At 37.7% G+C, this 6,797-nt stretch overlaps 1 pseudogene across 1 annotated transcript; it reads right to left on the bottom strand.

The window, feature by feature from the left end:
- Positions 1-5,899: 5,899 nt before the first annotated feature.
- Positions 5,900-6,327, bottom strand: LOC105500813 (annotated as a pseudogene). Its single transcript, XR_001000084.1, has one exon. The product of XR_001000084.1 is annotated as a 60S ribosomal protein L31 pseudogene (transcript).
- Positions 6,328-6,797: the final 470 nt, after the last annotated feature.

Genomic DNA, 6,797 nt, shown 5'->3' with positions numbered 1-6,797 from the left:
AAACAAATCAAAACATATACATTTCATCCATTTTAGTGATAAGAGCTTCATTATTCTTACAAAACTAAGTCTCAGGACTCTATGTTAATAGGTCACCATCACAACTGATTGAGGCTAAAAGTAAATTAGAAGGACCAGAGAAACTGAAAAAGAAACAGGTTCCATGGAGAAAATAGAAACAGGTGAGAAGGATAGAAAGGAACAAAAGGGGGGGATACTTTTTAAAAAGAGGTTCATAGGGGAGATGAGGAATGAGCAGAAACTTTAATGTGTTTATTGTGCTCAAGAGAGGAGGAGCAGAGAAGAAACATTTTTGCTTTAGAAATAAATCAAAACATATACATTTCATCCATTTTAGTGATAAGAGCTTCATTATTCTTACAAAACTAAGTCTCAGGACTCTATGTTAATAGGTCAATGGGGGCACAAAGATGAATAAGGAACACAAAACTCTCAATCTAGTACAGTACATAATTAACAAATTTGATATAATTTGGAACATTCTAACATGGTAGTAGTGACATGAAGGAGCTTTTGATCCATCAGTGGGTTTTAAGCTTGTTTTAGCATATTCAAGGACTAGTCACTCAGCCTGTTTTCTATTTAGCGCTCCTTTCACCTTAAGTTTGGCTTTTGCCTTTTAAATTTTAGAAGGGTGGTTTTAAATGGAATTTAGAACTGATGAGTGTTAGGTGATTGTACTGACCTTTGGGTAGAATTGATCAAATGAGTAATTTAGGATAAAAACATTCACTTCTCTTTTACTCTGAACTTTGCTAGGCACTGTGGTGATTCAAAATGAGTTAGATATAGTTAGTTACCTGGATAGATTTAAGGAAGATTAAATAAAACAGAAAAGAATGTAATCACAATGCAAAATTAAAAGTGCAATTATAAGGAATGCAAACAGTTTGTGGGCGAGCGGAGGAGGGAGTGAAGAACTTCAACTGATAGTAAACCTGGTATTGACATCCAGGCTACCTCAGGGGGCCGGTGCTTGCTCTATTCATACTTATTCCACAAAATGGTATGACCAGGATGGTGTGGTTTTTGATGAAATCTGATTCTCAAGGAGATAAATTAGGTCATTAGTTAATTTAAAAAAATCTTGGGAGCCAGTTAAAGAAATGCTTATCTCTAAATAATAAGTATATTCATTCTGATTTTCTTTCTAGATGGTCTTTTCTTTTTATTGCACTTGACTTTCACTTCAGAAGCAATTCTGGGTGATTTTTAGTTGTTCATTAACATCCCAAGATAACATTCTGTGTTTAGCTTTTACAGAAACTAGGAAAAGGGCTTATAGAGAAAAATACAGATGAAAACAGGAGTTGCATAATAATAGTAATTTCACAGCACCTTTCCCCCTTGGCATTTAAAACATCTTGCAAAATACAAACAAATATACGAGAACTCGCAGTGGGAAGGTGGCAAAAATCATAGCCTCCATTTATAGATGAGTCTTCCCAGAGAATCTCTACGGAAAAGAAAAGTGAGGTGATATGATGATTTTATAGCTACCCTAAAAATATCCTTGATGGAAGAGCCTTCTTACGAGAAACCAAATTTTGTACACAGTGACTATTGGTAATGGACACATTTATTACTGATTATAACAATAGCAAACCTTCCATATTAATATTGAAGGTTTAATATAATAGCAATATTAATATTTGCTGTTATCAGTGTCATTCAGTACTTGGTTAAATGATAAACTTCCAGATTGAATCTTAATTGTACATACTTCAAAGTTTTCCCCTCTTACTTGGAGTTATTCTGTATTTAATACTTGATTCCACTGTTTTATGAATTGATTTTGCCCTGCCAAACTGACTGTAAGATCAATGTGAGAAGGGGATTCTCCTAATACACAGATTGGTCTTAAGAACACAGTAGTGTTTTTTGTTTTTTTTTTTTTTTTGGAGACGGAGTCTCACTCTGTTGCCCAGGATGGAGTGCAGTGGTGCAATCATCATGGCTCCTTGCAACCTCCACCTCCCGTGTTGAAGTGATTCTCATGCCTCCACCTCCCAAGTAGCTGGGACTACAGGCACCCGCCACCGTACCTGGCTAATTTTTTGTATTTTTAGTAGAGATGGGGTTTCACCATCTTGGCCAGGCTGGTCTCAAACTCCTGACCCACCTTGGCCTCCCAAAGTGCTGGGATTACAGGTAAGGGCCACTGCGCCTGGCCCAAGAACATAGTACTTTTTGAATAAAGCAAACTCTTTTGGAACAGAATGTTGAACCAGTAAAAAACAAACAACAAACAAGCAAACAAAAAATACATTCTTTTTCCTCTTATGAGACCACTTACAATTACTTATCACACCAGTGACTCTGGTCTATGTCCTTTTTGAGTTTACCTTTTGGGCTTTTTATAGATTATTTTCTAGCCAGTTAAATCACTCTGTGAAAAGAATTCCTTTGACATACAAACCCAAGGAGATCTTTTGGTGGCTGGTGATGGTTTTTAGTACCTGCCAGCTCCCTTCTCACTTCCTGTGATGGCCATTACAATCTTTTGTACTCTAGTTAGTATTCTGTCTCATACTAAATCCTTTCACTCTCAACGGGCAGCCTTAAATTTTTCCATGTAGACAGTACTGAGACCCCTTGTACTCTTTAAACTTTCCTTCTTTCCTCCTTTAGGTAGCTTTCTTTTGTTATTCCCACTTACAAATTTAGCATGCCTAATTCAGAAATCTGAAATCTGAAATGATCCCAATCCGAAACTGTTTTAGCCCTGACATGACGCCACAGTGGAAAATTTTATACCTGAATTCAGATGATGGGTTGCAGACAAAGCATTCTTCCATGCACAAAATTATTAAAAATAGTGTATATACTTACCTTCAGGCTATGTGTTTGTGTCACAGACAAAACTTCCTTCTGTGCACAAAAGTATTAAAAATAGTATATATAATTACCTTCAGGCTATGTGCCTAAGGTATATATGAAAAGCAAAATGAATTTCATCTTTATACTTGGGTCCCATCCCAAAGATATCTCATTATGTACAGTCACATGTCACTTCATGACGGTTATACATTCTGAGAAGTGTATTGTTGGGTGATTTTTGTAACTGTGTAGACATCACAGAGTGTACTTACATGAACCTAAATGGCTTAGCCTACTACACACCTAGGCTACCTGGTACAGCCTATTGTTCCTAGGCCACAAACCTGTGTAGCTTGTTACGGTACTGAATACTGTGGACTATTATAGCACAATGTTAAGCATTTTTGTGTCTAAACATGACAAAAATAGAAAAGGTACAGTAAAAATATAATATAGTGTTCTGGGACCACTGTTGTATAAACACATTCTGTTCCTAACCAAAATGCTATGTGACACATGACTGTATATGCAAATATTTGAAAATCTGAGAAAAATCTGAAATCCAAAAGACTTCAGATCCCAAGCACTTCAGATAAGGGATACACAACCAATATAAGATGTTTTATTTTTTCTTTTTATTGTGTCTTGAACTAATCTCGGATTAACCAATCACCTACCCCTGAAGCTAACTCCATTATCATTTACCCTCTTCTTAGCAGTGACAACATCTTTCTTGCCTCTGGACTCCCTTTTAAGATTACAGCTTTCTACATTTTAACTCACCTGCTCAAGTACTTCTAACTCAGCCCACTGTGACCTCCCATGGATTGATGACACTTCCCTGAGTACTCATCAGTACCTCTGGTCTGTCTCCAATTCCATTGTTTTTCTGATCCATCTTGTTAATCATTCCCTTGCAAACAGTCCTCAACTTCCATGCCTCTTTACCTGTACTTCAGCTTCCTCATCTGTAAAATGGGGATAATAGAAGTGCCTATTTCATGGGGTAGGAGGGGTGAGGGTTTAATGAATTTATAAAAAAATGCTTGAAACAATGTCTGGTACATAGTTAGCCTTGCATAGGTGATTATAATAATGAGGCTGATTATTGCTACTTCTTAGGAGTTTCAATTGCCTCCCAATTGCCTATAGTGATAAGACTTGAACTCCTCATCTTGGCTTTCATGCTTTTTCTTTCCTACCCTCATCTTCTTTGCTGCCACTCCACATACCCCATGCCACTGTATGAGTCTCTCACCATTTCTTAATAGACTGTTTCACATCTCTGCCTTTGCATCTTCTGTTTCTTCTTAGAATGACTTCTAGTACTCCTTTGTCTAGCTCATTTCAGTTGATCCATTAAGACCTGCATTAGTTATCTATTGCTTCATAACAAGTTAGCCCCAAAATTAGTGATGTAAAACAACGGTAAACATTTACCTCATGCAATGGTCCAGGAATTCGAAATTGGCTTGGCTTGGTGGTTCTGGCTGAGGGTCTCTCATGCAGTTGCAATTAGGCTGTAGTTAATTTGAAGGTTTGGTGCTGACTTTGAGGTTCTGCTTTAGGTTCTGCCTTGAGGATTGCTCTCTCACATGGCTGGCAAGCTGGTTGGCTGCTGTCAGGAGGTCTCAGTTTCTCAATGAGTAGGTTACTTCTTAGGGCTGTTGAGTATTCTTACAACATGGAGGCTGGCTTTTCTTAGATCAAGGGGAGAGCAAGTAGAAGTGGAAATCTCTTTTATGGCCTAGTCTTGGGTTCCACACACTGTCATTTCCTCAGTATTCTACTAGTCATCCAGGCAAGCCCTGACTCATTGTGGGAGGGGACTCTACAAAGGCTTGAAAGCCAGGAAGCCAGATTACTGGGGTCTAACAACTTTTCTGAGATCTTCTCCCATTACCCTAGGCAGATTTGTTTGCATTTATCTTTTTGGTGTCTCTGTGGAAGCACTTGTAGTGTTCAGGAGTTTATTTGTGTGGTTGCTGTTTACATCTGCCTTTTTCACAAAATTAAGAATAATGGGAAGGCAGAGGCTATGCAATTTCATGTCTGTTTCCCCTGGGCCTATTCTTAGCCACAAAGTGGGGATCCAACAGGTGCAGATTTCATTGAATCAAATCATTACATGTTTCTGTTTAGCATTGAAAATCTATCTTCTAAGATAATAGTTTCCTGAAATGAAAAACACTGTGTAGTCACTGTTGCTTTTTTTCATCTTGAGAACTAAATTATATTATCTACTCACAATTCCTCTTCATTTTTTTAGAAAGAAAATCTTCCATTGTGTTCAGGTTATTACTTGAGCCAAAACCTATGATTTTCCTTTCCTGTGAAAAAGAGCCAATCTTCTAGTACATGATATTGTCTACCTTCATTTTGTCCAGCTCAAGTGAGATTAGTTGGGTGAGGTCTCTCCCACAAAACAACAATTTTGTCCAGTTCACTGCAAAAGCTCAATCTTCCTTTTCTACTTGAGACTTTGTGAAATTATAGTTTCATTTATTTTAAAAAAAGATAAAAAGTAAAGTTAAGAGTGATGGAGGTTTTGTGGTCAGGTATTTTCTAGAAATATTTTATCAAAGAGTAAAACAAGCAAATAATGTGTTTCTCTTGAGCCTTCAAATGCTAAAACGAATCTCCTGAATAAGAATAGGTTTGAAATTTAATTCTAGTGATCAGGATTGGAAGCATGCTCTCAAGCTTTTACCTTTCACTCTAGTGCGCTGAAGTGAATTCATTTTCAAACCTGAACACCTCTTTACATAACACAGCCTTAGCTTAAAGGCGCAATTGACTGTCGCAAAAGAAGCAGTAGGTCTACAATTCATCCATTCAGTTACTCAACAAATATTTATCAAACACCTAATATGCACTCAGATGGGTTTGTTAGTTTTCCCAAATTTGAATATTATATAGGTCCACTTCAACTTACATTTCACATTGTCAAAGAGAAAAACAAAATGCACCTTACAGAATTTTCACTGTGTGCTTCTTTCCGTCTTGATTTTCTTTTTCTTACTGTATTCTAGACTTATTTTTCAGGATTTGTTTTTTTTTTCTTTTTTCAATTTTATAACTTTATTTGATGTATTTGACGATCAGCGATTAGTTCTTATCCACATTGACTGTCTGTAGATTTTTGAAAGTAGTAACAGGTACATAGGTAACCAAAGTGTAGAGCTTATTTGGTGAATCTTCATCCTCATTACGTTTTCTGGACAGCCGCACACGGATTCGGTATGGGACATTCCTTATTCCTTTGGCCCAGACAGCTTTGTTGAGCCTGGTATCAATGCGCACATCTGGAGTTCCCATCTCCTTCATGGCAAATTTCCGAATCTCTTTGAGTGCCCGAGGGGCACGCTTCTTGAAGCCCACTCCATGGATGCGCTTGTGAATGTTGATGGTGTATTCTCGGGTCACCACCTCGTTGATAGCAGAACGGCCCTATTTCTTCTCGCCACCCTTCTTTGCGGGAGCCATTCTGCCGCGTCCAAATGGGAAAAGTCAGGATTTGTTTTAAAGCTCTCCCTATTAAGACATACCTTGAAGTACAACATTATGTAGGAGATATGATGGGTAGATTCATTCAAAAGCACCCTCCTCCGTACCTTTCTGTACTATAGAAGCCTCTAAGAGAAGTACTTGAGTCATCAGCTTCCCTTATAGATGGAAGTGGCCATGTGGCATAGTGTAGATTAATGATTATAGGTGAAAGTACTGCAAAAAGCAGCTATTTGCCTGCTTTTTCCTCTCTTTCTTCCTGCTTAAAATGTACAAATAATGCTAGGTAGGACAAGGAGCCTCTTTGTGACCCCAAGGACGATAGTCCCACACTGAAGACGGCAGAGCTGGCAAAGAGAAGAACGCTGGTTCTTTGATAATATTATTAAAGAAACACACCAGCCCAGACTATCTCCTTCTTGATTATTCTATGTTATAAAAATAAATTC

The sequence above is a fragment of the Colobus angolensis genome, unplaced genomic scaffold (assembly GCF_000951035.1).
Source record: "Colobus angolensis palliatus isolate OR3802 unplaced genomic scaffold, Cang.pa_1.0 Scaffold69, whole genome shotgun sequence".
Classification (NCBI taxonomy): Eukaryota; Metazoa; Chordata; class Mammalia; order Primates; family Cercopithecidae; genus Colobus; species Colobus angolensis.
Note: the sequence above shows the minus strand (reverse complement) of the source record. Positions and strands in the feature narration are given on the sequence as shown.